Source organism: Equus quagga, chromosome 10 (genome assembly GCF_021613505.1).
Source record: "Equus quagga isolate Etosha38 chromosome 10, UCLA_HA_Equagga_1.0, whole genome shotgun sequence".
In the NCBI taxonomy this organism is placed as follows: domain Eukaryota; kingdom Metazoa; phylum Chordata; class Mammalia; order Perissodactyla; family Equidae; genus Equus; species Equus quagga.
Genome location: NC_060276.1, coordinates 27,876,273 through 27,892,463, shown reverse-complemented (window position 1 = coordinate 27,892,463; position 16,191 = coordinate 27,876,273).

Genomic DNA, 16,191 nt, shown 5'->3' with positions numbered 1-16,191 from the left:
ATGAAATACTACTTAGCAATAACAATGAACTGATAATGTCCATCAGCGTGAATGAATCGCAAAATGATTATGCTGAGTGAAAGAATCCAGACAAAGAGAGTACATGCTGTACAATCTCATTTATATCAAATTCTACAAAAAGTAAAATTATGATAGAAAGCAGTTCAGGGGCCAGCCTGGTGGCACAGCGGTTAAGTTCGGGTGCTCCGCTTAGGGGTTTGCCGTTTGAATCCTGAGCGGGGACCTATGCACCGCTCAATAAGCCATGCTGTGGCAAGCGTCACACGTTTAAAGTAGAGGAAGATGGGCATGGATGTGAGTTCAGGGCCAGTCTTCCTCAGCAAAAAGAGGAGGATTGGCAGCAGATGTTAGCTCAGGGCTAATCTTCCTCAAAAAAAAAAATTAATTCTTGACCCAGACCAGCCCTGAATTTACCTAAATCCCAAGCAGACAATTAGGAAAGGAGTTGGATAATTTGTAAAGTATAAAAAAATTATTTCACACAAGTGTCTGCTGATTCTAATGTTTGCTGTGAAGGAAAGGATAATACTTTGTTTTATATATTAGCCAAGTTAAAGATATTTTCGAGAACTTTGAACTCCAATATAAAAAGGAGGATTACATAGTATAATTTTTGAGGTATCTTCCCATCAGTCAAGGATTATAATAAAAGTCGTTAACCAGCTGTTCCCCGTGTCTCCTGGATGACATAAAACAAGAGGTGATGGAAGATATGACACAAGCGACCCAGTTTCATGGGAAACGAAGGTGAATTTCTTAATTAAAAAAACTTTTTAGTTTAAAATCGGTGGCTGAGGCTTGGAAGAGTGACATTAGATTCTGAATGAGAATACCACACTTTTGTAAACTTGTAAGGAAATCAAATAAGCTTTAAAATCCTGAAAATGTATAATTTTCTCAGGGGAATAATTTTACAGGGTATAAAAGTCAAACGAAGAATTGAAAGTTAATCATATTCTCTAATGTGGACTTAGAAAGATCCTGTGTACTGAAAGTGAGATGAAATTTAGACGAAAGAAGACTTACAGACTTTCACAACAAAAACAATCCTGATAAAAGCTCATTTTTGCCCTGTGCTGGGCATGATAGGTGTGATAACTTATTTGGCCCTCACACCAGCCCTATGAAGTAGGTCCCTATTTTTGCAGTGGGTGAAATTAAGACATATGTTGGTGGCTCAGACTCAAAATTACATGGTTAGCAGATAATACAACTGATTCATGAACCTAAATTACATCTCTAAGGCTGGTAGTTAAAAAACATCAACCCAAAATTACATTTATTTTAAAAATACTGGTAAATTCTCAGATGTAACAGTAACGTTAAGAAAATGTTGTTTGTTATATTACAAAAATATGAAGAGATTTTATGTCAAATATTAAAGTACAGTAACACATTAAATAGATATTAAATAGATAAGTAAAGGAAGACAGTTAGAAAGAGTAATAATGGAACTTACAGAAATTCAGGTTTGTGGCATTTGGAGCTATAAAAAAAACCCCAAAGGAAAAAAAAAAGAATATATAAGAAAACAAAAACAGGGGGCCAGTGCCGTGGCCGAGTGGTTAAGTTCGCGTGCTCTGCTTTGGCGACCCAGGGTTTTGACAGTTTTGATCCTGGGCGTGGACATGGCACCGCTCATCAGGCCACGCTGAGGCTGCGTCCCACATGCCACAACTAGAAGGACCTGCAACTAAAATACACAACTATGTAATGGGGGGCTTTGGGAAGAAGGAAAAATAAAAAATAAAATAAAAATATAAAAAAATAAAGAAAACACAAGCATTAAGATCAGAAATGTTTTTTCTTTATGTATGGTAAACAACTACTAAGCAGCAACTTCTAAGGCTAAGGGGGAAAATGGTTCGAAATTAATATTTTCCTAATTTCGAGTAGGCCAGTGTCCCCAAGACAAAAAAAGTTCCAATGTTAAAAGATCTCCTAGTTCACGTTTTCTCTTTATGGACTTTATAGATCCTTTGCCTTTTGGTTGTTTGAAATACTTTAAACCATTGTTCAGATAATCATATGAGTAAAGAATAATGCTGAGTTTAAAAATGAAATCATTGAGCGTCACCAGCTAAGAACAGGGTATTCAAAATAGAAAAGCTTTATCTTGATGATGTTATGATGACTAATTTTAAATTAGTCTTTCTGCTACAATAAAAAAAATCATTTGGATTTTTTTTTCTAAATTTTAAACTCAAAACTTAAAGGTGTTTGCCTAATTAATTCCCCAAATCCTTCTCAGGATGCACACAGAAGCAAAGGTAACAATTACCTATTGAATTTTTGAAGATGAGCATTGAGTTTTCTTACAGCCACCACCTCCCACAAACACACACGTGTGGGCACACAAGTAGAGTCAGAAAGTGTATGAGAGGAGGAGTGTGGCATACAATTATTTGTACCTTCTGTCCACTCTCAATTAAAAGAGAGAAATGGAAGGGCTGGCCTGGTTCCCTAGTGGTTCAGTTTGCAGGCCGCGCTTCGGTGGCCCAGGGTTCGCAGATTTGGATCCTGGGCACGGACCTGCACAGCTCATCAAGCCATACTGTGGTGGCCTCCCACATACAAAATAGAGGAAGATTGGCACAGATGTTAGCTCAGGGACAGTCTTCCTCACAAAAAAAGAGAAAAATGGACAAAGAATATTGAACAGAGAGAAAACATTTTTTTGGAACTAAAATATTCTGTTCATTTATGTACTTTGCTATAGATTACATTTCTCTGTACTAATAAAAAAAAAAAGCTGGAGAATATTTAAGACCCTATTACCTAAATAGGAAACCTTGTTACCTGACTAATCATCTTGAAGGCAAGTTTCTTTTTTTTTAAAGATTTTATTTTTCCTTTTTCTTCCCAAAGCCCCCCAATACACGGTTGTGTATTTTTAGTTGTGGGTCCTTCTAGTTGTGGCATGTGGGATGCTGCCTCAGCACGGCCTGATGAGCAGCACCATGTCGGTGCCCAGGATCCAAACTGCGAAAACCCTGGGCCGCTGCAGCGGAGCACGTGAACTTAACCACTCGGCCATGGGGCCGGCCACCAAAGGCAAGTTTCTAAGTAAGAGTAAATTTAACTATGCTGTGTTCTTTTTCTTCCTTTTTCTTTTTTTCATGAGGAAGATTGACTCTAACACCTGTTGCCAGTCTTCCTCTTTTTACTTGAGGAAGATTCACTCTGAGCTAACATCTGTGTCAGTCTTCCTCTAGTTTTTGTATGTGGGACGCTGCCACAGCATGGCTTGATGGGCAGTGTGTAGGTCTGTGTCCATGATCCAAACCCATGAACCCTGGGCCGCGAAAGCAGAGCACGAGAACTTAACCATTACACCACTGGGTTGGCCCCAACTATGCTGTGTTCTTTATCATGAGCTACAGGAGGCCTCTCTATTGTGCCTCCCTGACATTCAGTATAAGGAGATGAGGACTCTTGTTGTGATATTTTACTAAAGAACCTGTCTTTACCCATCCTGTGTTAAGGCATGTATTCGCTCTAATAGCTCGTAAAACATGTTTTGGAGAATTTCATGGTGTCATAAACATGTCTATTGTAGAAAATAGTTTCAGCTCACAAATTTTATCCATTATTAATTACTCAAGTCATGGCAGACTGGCAAACCACAAGTACATAACAGTAGTGCTTCTGACAGGATTTATTCACAATGCAAGTCTTGATCTTGCATATACTTCCCCTTATTTCATTTAGTTATATTTTTCCTTTAAATCATAATTTACTGTTAACATTCTTATGACAATGTAAATGTTCATAGATGAGACATATAATGTACTGTTATTATGCTTCCTTTCATATATGACATTTTGTTTTTCCTGGCGTTAATGATTATTTTGATTATTTTGTTTGATTGATTTGTTTCCTTGTACCTATTACTGATTTTTCCACCAAACCCCTCCAGAGATGTAAAACCCAACTGGAGAAGGTGAAACAAATCAGGTAGTGTATTAGTTTTTGTTTTTGTTTTTGTTTTCTGTTTGGAGACATGTTGCCTCCTGCCATCTACCCTTCTGGTCCTGTAAGGATTGATTGAGCCTTAGGCCTGCTACCCAGCCTTATCCTGGGACTTCACTTTGCCTTTCTTGAGTTCTCCTATTTACTGGATGTCATTCTACCGGTTTTGCTCATTTGGGTTGTTTCCAATTTTTGGCTCTTCTATAATGTTGCTATGTACGTTCTTGTACCTGTTTCTTCATGCAAGTATTTCTGTTGGGTATATACCTAAAAGTGGAATTGCTGGGTCATAGGTTGTGCATATGTTGAACTTGTAAACTTGGATGGAAAAAAATTACATCTTTATTTTCATTAACTGTTAAATGAACTTTAGCATTCCTTCAATTATGAATGTAGGCAACAAACCATAGCACTGTTAGCACTACTTGGGAGTTTGACTGATAAAAGTCATAGATCTTATCCTAGCACATTATAGTTATTGCACATAACGTGAAATATGTACTGTTTACACTGATGCCTTCAAGTCCTGAATTTTCTGAGTTTCTACAGCACAAATTGACTTATATATATATTTTTTTTTGAAATAAAAAAATTTTTATAGCTTTTTTTTTGGCTTATATCCTTTTGATTTCTCCCATGCATGTACTTAGTTTCATAATTCTTCCATTCAGCTAAGCAAGTTTTATGTCCTTGTGGGTCCATCTATTTTTTAATTATCTATTATCATTTTAGTAGGATCTCTGAATGTTGTGGAAATGAAAACATTTTTATTCTGCCATGTTTCCAAAGTGTTCTATATGGCTTTAAGTTTAAATTGAATCTGTAGTTATGTCTTTTTAAAATATTATTTGTGTATACCCTTGATCTTTTTGATAGAGGTATGTCTATTATATTATTCTTTTCAAAGAACCACCTTTTCTGAGCCAGCCCTGATGGCCTAGTGGTTAAAGTTCAGCGCTCACCACGTTGGCAGGCTGGGTTTGCTTCCCAGTTGTGGAACCACACCACCTGTCTATCAGTTGCCATGCTGTGGTGGCAGCTCACATAGAAGAACTAGAACGATTTACAGCCAGGATATACAACCACACACTGGGGCTTTGGGGAGGAAAAAAAATTAAAAAGAAACAAAAACAGAACCACCTTTTGGTTTTGTTGATCATTTCCATTTTTTGTATATTTGTTTCATTTTATTACATTTTGCTCTTCTCTTTATTATTTTTTTCTGTCTATCTTCTCAGGTTTATTCTACTCTTTCTCTAGCTTCACAAATTGAATTATTTATGCATTACTTTGGAATATTTTTTAAAGTGCATTTAACGCTATAAATTTTCTTCATGATTCCATTTTAGATGCATCTCACATGTTTTTACACGTATTTTGTCATTCAGTTTTAACTTGTTCATGCTTTCCATTAAGATTTTCTCAGTAACTCATTGGCTATTTAGGGTTGTGTTTTAAGTTTTTAGATGTATGTTTTTGTTTGTTTTTATTGTCCTTTTTATGTTGATTTAAAATTTCAACATGCCTGTCTAATTTTTAATAAGTTTAGGGTTCATAAGTAACTTCATCATTCTTTCAAACAGTATATGGAGTTTTCAGTGCTTTAACTCCAAACCTTCATATCGCACCATCTTTTTTGTTGTTGTTGAGGAAGATTTGCTCTGAGCTAATCTGTTGCCAATCTTCCTCTATTTTGCATGTGGGCCGCCACCACAGCATGGCTTGATGATCGGTGCAGGTCTGCACCCGTGATCCCAACCCATGAACCTGGGCCGCTGAAGTGAAACATGCTGGACTCAACTACCACGCCACAGGGCTGGCCCACACTGTCTACTTTTTTATGTTACGGTTGTAAGGTATTTGGGTTTCAGTATTTTATCCTCCCCTTTTTATATTAACAGTTAGTACACGTTTAGATTTTGCAAAGTATTTGGTCATCATTTCTTTTTGCTTTTTTTTCCTTTCTGGGTTCAATTTCTTTCTTGCAAAAATCTTCATTTTAATAGTTATATCAGTGAGGGTCTATGATTACTAAACACCCAAACTCTTTATGTCTAAAAAATGCTTTTATTTCTCTCTCACTCTTAAATGAAAATTTAGCTGGATCCATTTAACTAAGTACCTCACCTCCTTCAAATCTTTACTCCAATGTTATCTTCTTAATGAGGTGACCCTGACAACCCTTTAATAACTTTCACCCCATTTCCTGCCCCAGGCAATCTCAACTCCCTTACCTGTTTTTACCTATTATATAATTCACCTATTTGTTTATTTCCTGTCTTTCTCCACTAGAATGTCAGTTCTGTGGGGGCATGGATTTCTGTCTATTTCATTTGTAATGTATCCCAAGCATTTAGAAAAATCCCTGGCAAATAGAAGGTGCTGCGTTTTTAAAAAATAAATTGCAGTTGCTGAGTTTGTTGAATGAATATAGAATTCTTTTTTTTTTCTTTTGAGGAAGATTAGCCCCAAGCTAACATCCGCCACCAATTCTCCTCATTTTTTCTTGCTGAGAAAGATTGGCCCTGAGCTAACATCCATGCTCATTTTCCTCTACTTTATATGTGGGACGCCTGCCACAGCATGGCTTGATGGGCAGTGCATAGGTCTGCACCTGGGATCCAAACTGCCGAACCCTGGGCTGCCGAAGCAGAGCATGTGAACTTAACCACTGTGCCACCAGGCTGGCCATGAATATAGAATTCTTGATCAACTTTTATTTTTCTTCATCACTTTGAAGATGTTATTCTGTCATATCTGGTATCTGTTTTTGAGAAGGCTGTGGTTATACTTCTATTGTTACTTTGTAGGTAACCTCTCTCTCTTAAGATTTTTTCTTTGTTTTTGATGCTCTGTATTTTTGCTACAATGTGCCTAGGTGTGAATTGTTTTTATTTATCTTGCTAAGTACCTGAAGTTGCTCCTTTAGCTTAAAGACTGACTTTATTTCTAAAAGTATCTGTCATTATCTCTTCAAATATTGTCTGTCTTCCATTCTCTGCTTCTTGAATCCCTATGAGATGTGTGTTGTAATGTCTCATTTTCTCTACCATGTAACCAGGTTTTCTTTCATCTTTTCTATTTCATTGTTTTACTGTGCTGGGTTGCAGGTGATTTCTTGAGATCTGTCTTCCAATTCACTGATTCTTTCCTTGGCTGTGTCTAGTCTAGTGTTCATTTTGTCTATTAATTAAATTTTTTTTTCCAAAATTTAATGATATTATTTTAAAATTTCTATTTGGATATTTTTCAAATCCATCTTTCTTAATGCTTTAATATTTTTGTTTTATGGTTCCTATTCCTTCCTTTTTCCAAAAACTCTTTTAGATTGCTCTGTTACCTCTCGTTCCTCAGGTGTAAATTATCCCATTTGTTGCCTCTTTTGACCCCTCCCCAAGGCAGATAATTTCCTGATGTGGTCTGCAACCTTGGCTGTGAGCCCATCTTCAGTGGGCTTGCTCCCTGTAAAAGTCCCATATGCCTGGATATGAAAATATCCTTACAGAGAAATTTTGTGTTTGCCTCTACTGGGCCCCATGATTTCACCAGTTCAGATCTCTTTTACTGTATTTTTGTTGTTACTATTGCTTGTTTCTCAGCTTGAGGGACCTGCACTTTGCAGGTGTGAGGAATTTAAGCCCTATTCCCAAGCACCTCTGGGCATGATGCATACTTAGTGTTGCACCCACTTTTTGCTTTAGTTTACTCTTGTGCAAACTACCTGGGATTCTGTTTTGCTCCTCAATCCAATTTCCTCTGCTTTTGGTCTTCCTAACTCAATTATTTAGGATTAAGTTTAACTGTGTTTTAAAGTAGATAAAAGTTTATTTTGTTCTGCTATAAATTAAGTCAGAAGATGAAGTCCAAAGTGAGTATGGTGACCTAATGCTCATCAGGGACACAAGCTTGTTCTTTTTTGTTTTTGTTTTTGTTTTGAGGAAGATTAGCCCTGAGCTAACATCTGATGCCAGTCCTCCTCTTTTTACTGAGGAAGACCAGCCCTGAGCTCACATCCATGCCCATCTTCCTCTACTTTATATGTGGGACGCCTACCACAGCATGGCTTGCCAAGCGGTGCCATGTCTGCACCCAGGATCTGAACCAGCAAACCCCAGGCCGCCAAAGCAGAATGTGCGCACTTAACTGCTGCGCCATCGAGCTGGCCCCAAGCTTGTTCTTTATTGTTGCTCTGCCATCCTTAGTGTGAGTCTTCTGCCTCGTAGCTCACAATAGCTGCTTGAGCTCCAGCCACTTGAGCTGCATTTCAGCCAAAAGGAAGGAGGAAGGCAAGAAGAGCATGCCTCTTCTTTTAAAGAACATGTACCACTTCCACTTACATCCCTTAGCTAAGACTTACTCTGTAAGGGAGGTTGGGAAATGTTTTTACTAGGCAGCCATCAGAACTTCTTTTATTCAAGACAAAAGGAGATAAAGGATAATGGGGGAAAGTTAACAGTTTCTATCACACCCATTAAATTGTAAACCACCCTAGAGTGAGGATCCTGCTTTAGACCCTTTATAAAATTCAGTGCTCACAAGGAGCTCAATAAAAATCTCATCATTAATTTATCATTATTAATCATTCATTAATAATGAATGATTAATAATGATGATTAATCCTTTCAGGAAACATTTATTAAGCACCTATTTTATGCCAGGGCCTGTGTTAGGCAGTGCAGCTACAGAAATGAAATGAACACAGGAAACAAAAAACTTCACTTCAAAGAAGTGTTGCTTTAAGCAAGTATTTGAATCATTAACAAAAGTTGTCAGGCAAAGGAGGAGGGGGAGAACATTCCAGGCAAAGGGAATAGGAACTGCTGGCTCATATTCGTAGACCAGTGGTCTCAACAGGGGGCTCTTTTGCCGCCTAGGGAACATTTGGCAGCATCTGGAGAATTTTTTTGGTTGTCACAACCAGGGGACTGCTACCGGCATCTAGTGGGTAGAAGACAGAGATACTGCTAAAAATCTTACAATGTGCAGGTAAACCCCCCACATCAAGGAATTATTGGGACCAAAATCACAATAGTGCTGAGGCTGAGAAATCCTAACCTGGAGTATGGAATGCAAGAGGGGCGGGGGTAGGAGTGTGTAAGATATAAAGCCAGAGAGCTAGGTCTGATCCTAAAGAATCTTGTTTTCCTGCTAAAAAAATTTGTACTTTATCCTGGATATTGGGATGGGGAAATAATTAAAGGAATTTTTTTAAAAAGTTTTTTATTATGGAAATGTTCAGGTGTGCCTAAAAGTAGAGAGAATGGTATAATGAACCCCTATTAAGCAGTCACTCAGTTTCAACAATTATCAGTATTTTTTTATGTGATCTTGGAGAGTGTGTTTATTTAAAACAGCAAGATTTTTGGGATTGGTGTTTAATGATAAGGTTAGTTTATTAGATCAAAGCATTTCATTTTGAGGAAACTAGTGAACTTGCATGATTGTTAGCATTTAAGGAAAAGCTACTTTATTCCCTGGCAGATGAAATGATATGTTAGCTGGAAGTTTCATTCTGTTGTTGGCACTCACATTTACAACTTTTTTTAATTAAAATTTTTTATTTCATTGTGGTAAGAACCCAACATGAGATCTACCCTCTTAACAGATTTTTAAGTGTACAGTACAGTATTGTTAACTATAGGCACAATGTTGTACAGCAGATTTCTAGAACTTATTCATCTTGTATACCCATTGATTAGCAACTCCCCATTTCCCCCTACCCCCAGCCCCTGGAAACCACCATTCTGTTCTCTGCTTCTATGAGTTTGACTATTTTAGATTCGTCATCTAAGTGGAATCATGCAATATTTGTCCTTTGGTTTATTTCACTTAGCATAGTGTCCTAAAGTTTCATCCATGTTGCCATATATTGCAAGATTTCCTTCTTTTTTAAGGCTGAATAATATTTCATTGTATGTATATACATTTTCCTTATCCATTCATCTGTTGATGGACATTTAGATGGTTTCTACATCTTGGCTGCTATGAATAGTGCTGCAGTGAACATGGAAGTACTATCTCATTGAGATTCTGATTTCAATTCTTTTGGATAAATACCCAAAAGTGGGATTGCTGGATTTTATGGTAGTTGTATTTTTAATTTTTTGAAGAACTTCCATACTGTTTTCTTTACAGCTGCACCAACAGTATACAAGTGTTCCAATTTTTCCACATCCTTGCTAACGCTTGTTGTCTTCTTGTTGTTGTTGTTGTTGTTAATAGCCATCCTAACAGGTTTGAGGTGATGTTGTGGTTTTGATTTGCGTTTACCTGATGATTAGTGATGTTGAATATCTTTTCATATATCTGTTGGCCATTCGTATATCTTTGAGACATGTCTAATCAAGTCCTTAGCTCAGTTTTTAATCAGGTTAATAGGTTTTTTTTACTGTTGAGTTGCAGGAATTCTTTACATATTTTGGAGATTAACCTCTTCTCAGATATATTGTTTGCAAATATGTTCTCTCATTCCTTAGATTGCCTTTTCACTCTGTCGATTGTTTCATTTGCTGTGCAGAAGGCTTTTAGTTTGATGTAGTCCCACTTGTTTATTTTTGCTTTTGTTGCCTGTGCTTTTGGTGTCATATTCATGAAATCATTGTCAAGAAATTTTCTCCCTATGTTTTCTTCTAGGAATTTTACAGTTTCAAGTCTTATATTTAAGTCTTCAATCCATTTTGAATTGATTTTTGTGTATGGTGTAAGATAAGGGTCTAATTTCATTCTTTTGCATGTAGATAGCCAGTTTTTCCAAAATCATTTGTTGAAGAGACTATCCATTCCCCATTGTATATTTTTGGCACCTTAATTTAGTAAAGTTTCAGGATACAAAATCAACATATAAAAGTCAGTTGCGTTTCTATACACTAACAACAAACTATCTGAAAAGGAAATTAGGAAAATATTTCCATTTACAGTAGCATCAAAAAATAAACCACTTAGGAATAAACTTAACTAAAGAGGTGAAAGACTTATACAGTGAAAACTGAAAAACACTGATGAAAGAAATTGAAGACACAAACAAATGGAAAGATATCCCATGTTCATGGATTGGAAGAATTAATATTGTTAAAGTGTCCATAATACCCAAAGTGATCCACAGAGTCAATGTAATCCCTATCAAAATCCCAATGGAATTTTTTACAGAAAAAACAAATTCATATGGAACCACAAAGGACCCTGAATAGCCAAAACAATCTTAAGAAAGAACAAAGTCAAAAGAACAATGCCCCATGGCATCTCCATGCCTTTGCCCATGCTGTTCCCGCTACTTGGAAGGTGCTTCCTCCTCTTAGTCAGCCTGCAAAACTCTTACTCATCCCTCAAGACCCCACCCAACTGTCACCACCTTTGTGAAGCTTCCACGTCCCCAGGCAGTGTTAGCCAGGTGACCCTGCAGCATCCTGTACATGCCTCAGTACATGTACATGCATTACACTTTCTGACTTCAAAATATATTGCAAAGCTACAGTATTTAAAACAGTATGGTACTGGCAGACAGATATTAAAAACAATGGAACAGAATAGAAAGCCCAGAAATAATAACAATGATCAATATTTTGCCAATATTTTTTCAACTATCACTGAAGAATTTTAAACAGAAGTCACATGATGACATTTGCATTTTAGAGAGATCTCTGATGGCAGTTCCCAGGATGAATAGAAGGGAGTGTGACAGTGAGGAGAGAGAGCTGAACTAGGGCAGTCTATAATTCCTTACTTCCCATTATCTTTTGAACTCACTTCAGTAAAGTTCACACCCCTACTGGGCCTCAGGATCACACTTGTCAAGGCCCTCCATGGCTTTCCCTTCCTGCTGTCACATCCAGTGGTGAGTTCTGAGTCCTCATCTTACTGGGCCTCTCAGCGGTATTTGACATGGTTGCGACCCTTGCTTGCCTTGGCTTCTGGGACACCAGGCTCTCCTGGTTTCCTTTGGACTCACTAGCCAGTCAGTCGGTCCTCAGCGCCTTTTACTGGCCTCTCTCTCCATCCTCTGGAGTCTGGAGGTTGGAGAGCCGCAGGGCTCAGGCCTTGGACTGCCTCTCTGTGTGTTCACTACTTTGAGGATCTTCTCCGGACTCAGGTCTTTCACTGCCCCCTCTGCATGGACACCTGCTGCTCTGATCCCTCCTCTGGGTTCCAGACAGACAGATGCAGCTGCCTCCTTGATCTCCCCGGGGAGGTCTCAGAGGCCTCTCAAACTTAGCCCGTCCAAATTGAAGTCTTCCTGGGCTTCCCCCAGTCTCCTCCGCAGCCCTTCATGGCATCTCCTTCCTTCAGCTGCGTAGGGAAAACCTTGGGGTCATCCTAGCACCTCACTCTCCTCTCACACCCCAACATGCAGGCTCAGCAAACGCTTCCCACCCCACTTAGAGTGAGCTCTCCACTCCTTGCTGTAGCCCACAGGGCCCTACATGATGGGGTCCTCCTCTCCCTCACCCACCCCATCTCCTATCAACTTCACCCCCCACCTCCTTGTGCTGCTTCTGTCCTCCCCCACCCCACCTGCTTGTTCCTTGATCATGCCAAGCATGCTCCCACCCCAGGGCCTTTGCACCTGCCATGCCCTCTGCCTGGCATGAGCTTTCCCTGTTCATCCACGAGGCTTGCTCCCTCACTTCATTCAGTCCTGCTCAAATGCCGCATGGTCAGGGAGGCCTTCTCTGACCACCCTGTCTAAAACAGCCCCTCTGGGCCCTCTCTCTTCCCATCCCCTGCTTTAATCGTATCCCTTTGCTCTGTGTCGATCTCTTCTCCTAGAATGTAAGCTCCATGGGTTTAGGGACTTGGCTTTTCCACTGCTGTCATCCCCACCACCTAGTGCAGTGTGTGGCACATATATATTGAGTCACAGAATGAATCAAACTGATCACATTGTTCTCCCAGGTTAAAATCCTACAATGCCCCATGGCATCTCCATGCCTTTGCCCATGCTGTTCCCGCTACTTGGAAGGTGCTTCCTCCTCTTAGTCAGCCTGGAAAACTCTTACTCATCCCTCAAGACCCCACCCAACTGTCACCACCTTTGTGAAGCTTCCACGTCCCCAGGCAGTGTTAGCCAGGTGACCCTGCAGCATCCTGTACATGCCTCAGTTAATGCTTGACTCTCACGCAATTTATCTGTGTGTCTTCTTCAGTAAACTGTGAGCTTCCTGAGGGCAGGCGCTGTGTCTTCACATCCTGGATGCCCAGAGCCTAGTCCGGTGATTGCACAGCCTTAAGTATTTGGTCAAGTTTGCTGACTGAATGAATAAATGAACCAACAGATGAGGGTGGAAGGGAGTGGAAAGGAGGGAAAGAGGAAACCATCTCTTTCCCTAGAGGTGTCCTCAGGGTGCCTGGGAGCCCCTTACCAGGGAACTTCTCCTGCTCTCCAGACTAATCCTGATACTCTGCCTCCTAATCCAAACTTTCTAGAAGCAGATGCTACCCTCTCTGCCACAATAACTTAGTTTCCAAACCCTAGAATTAGGACCCATGATCTGACAAGTTTGATTTTGCTTTTATAATGATGAGTTTAATGTTTGTAAAATGCTGGTCACATGTGTCTCAATAAATAGTAGCTGTTGTATGCTGCAGAGAGGTCAATTAAGGTAAACACTAAAAAATGTAATTAGGAGTTGGCTTGTACCTTAGCACAGGTACAAGCCTTTTGCTAAGTCTGGGTAACTTTAGCAAAAGTCATGACAGCAGAGTGGCGTATTTATCAGGATAGGTTAGGCTGTGTTGCAACTACAGACAACACCAGAAATTTCTGACCACCCTGAAGTGGTGTAAGACAACAAGAGTCTCTTTCTCCCTCACCCAAAGTGTATAGCAGGGCCAAGCAACTCTTCCAAACAGCTTCCTTCCATGGGGTGACTTAGCAATTTAACAAGCTTTGGTATTTTAGCTTCACCATCTCAACATGAGGCTTCCAGGTTCACTTCAGCAGGGAAGAGAGAAACTGGAGAACCACGTAGAGCCTTTGTGCAGGCATTGCTTCTGCTCATGTTTCTTTGGTCCGATCTAGTCGTGTGGCCTTGTGTAATGCAAGGGTATTGGGAAGTGTATTCTTCCATGTGCCCCAGAAGGAAGGGGAACAGGATATTGGTCAGCATTAATCATGTCCCTCAGAAATGGTAAGGCCAAAAGAGGGCTTTTTGGTGAGCTAAAGAGGAAATGGGAGGAGAGATTGTCTTCCAGCAGGCAGTATGAGGAGCTCCATGCACCCACCGCTCAGTGCAACTGGAGAAGATTATTAAAAAACAACAGCCACGGGGCTGGCCCCGTGGCCGAGTGGTTAAGTGCATGCGCTCCGCTGCAGGTGGCCCAGTGTTTCATCAGTTCGAATCCTGGGCGCGGACATGGCACTGCTCATCAAACCACGCTGAGGCAGCGTCCCACATGCCACAACTAGAAGGACCCACAACGAAGAATATACAACTATGTACCGGGGGGCTTTGGGGAGAAAAAGGGAAAAAAAAACAAAAAAAACCCAGCCATTTACGGTGTCTGGAAATAATCCTAAGAGTATACACCAAATTAAAAAAATATCTATTCAAGATAATCTACTAAGATTCTATAAGAACAGCAAGAGCCTGTGGTATTTGAACTAAGACCATCGTCTCCCTTTCTCTTCCCAGATCAGTGAGATGGAAGCTCCATTCTAGACTGGTGCATCTAAGAATACAGGGCTCTCTCTATGCAGCTCCTGGTTGGAGGGCTATCTTCCCAGAAGAGGCGGGATATCAGCATTTCTCATCCTGCCTCCCACTGCCTGTTGCTAGGGCTAAGTTCTGGGCTAGTGTGGCTGAGAGGTGGGGGTCCCTTCTTTCACCCATCCCCCTCAGGTGAGATAGAGGCTCTACTTTGAGCATGATGGGGCTGAAAATACTAGGGCCCTGATCACCCTTGCCCTGGCTGGTAAGGTGTTTCCACACTGGCAGAAGCAAGCTAAGAAGACCTGAGGCTACTGCCCCACCCCCACTTAGCACTCAGGTCCTAAAGTGGGGATGTCAGACAGAGAAGCAAGTCATTCACCTCACCCCCCAACTCCATAGTCTTGGTTTGGAGGTTTTTCCTTGGGGGAAAAGGAGGTCACAAAATAGATAGATCCTAATTTCTTCCCAAAGGAACTGACTTCATTTGCAACATAAGATGAGGAAGTTCAAGCTTAGAAGGATATTCTCAAACAGTGGAGGTTGTGGTGAAGGGCCATTGGGAGGCGATTGGTAGATTCAGTGGAGATATAAACTAAATTGTAGGCCAGCTAATCTGCAAGAGAGAACTGCATAAGGAGACAGCTGGGAGGAGCCCTCCTGGGGTCAGAAGGTAAAAGGATAGAAAAAGATATACCATGCAAACAGCAACCACAAGAAAGCTAAAGTAGCTACACTAATATCAGACATAATAGACCTTAGAACAAAAAATGTTATTAGAGATAAAGAGGGACATCCTATAATGATAAAACGGTCAATCCATTAGGAAGATATAACAATTATAAACATACGCACTTAGTAAAAGAACACCAATATACATGAAGGAAAGTCTAACAGAAATGAAGGGAGAAATAGACATTTCAATAATTTTTGGAGACTTCAATACCCCATTTTCAATAATGGATAGAATAACTAGGCAGAAGATTAACGAGGAAATAGAAAAACTGAACAACACTATGAACCAGCTAGACCTAAGAAACACATTCCATCCATAGAACATTACACTCAACAACAGGAGAATGTACATTCTTCTTAAGTGCACATGGAACATTTTCTAGCATGGACCAAATGACGGGCCATAAAACAAACCTCAGTAAATTTTAAAGTATTGAAAGAATACAAAGTATGTTCTCTGGCCACAATGGGATGAAGTTAGAAATCAATAACAGAAGAAAAACTGGAAAATCTACAAATATGTGGAAATTAAACAACACACTCTAAAACAATAAATGAGTCAAAGAAGAAATCAAATGGAAAATTAGAAAATACCTTGAGATGAATGAAAATGAAGATACAACATACCAAAACATATGAAATGCAGAAAAGCAGTGCTTAGAGGGAAATTTATAGCTGTAAATCCTTACATTGAAAAAAGAAGAAAGATCTCAAATTAATAACCTAACCCTTCATTCTTAAGACACTGGAAAAGTGTCTTTTCCAACTTAACCTAAAGCAGGCAGAAGGAAGGGAAGAATAAAGATTAGAGTGGAAATTA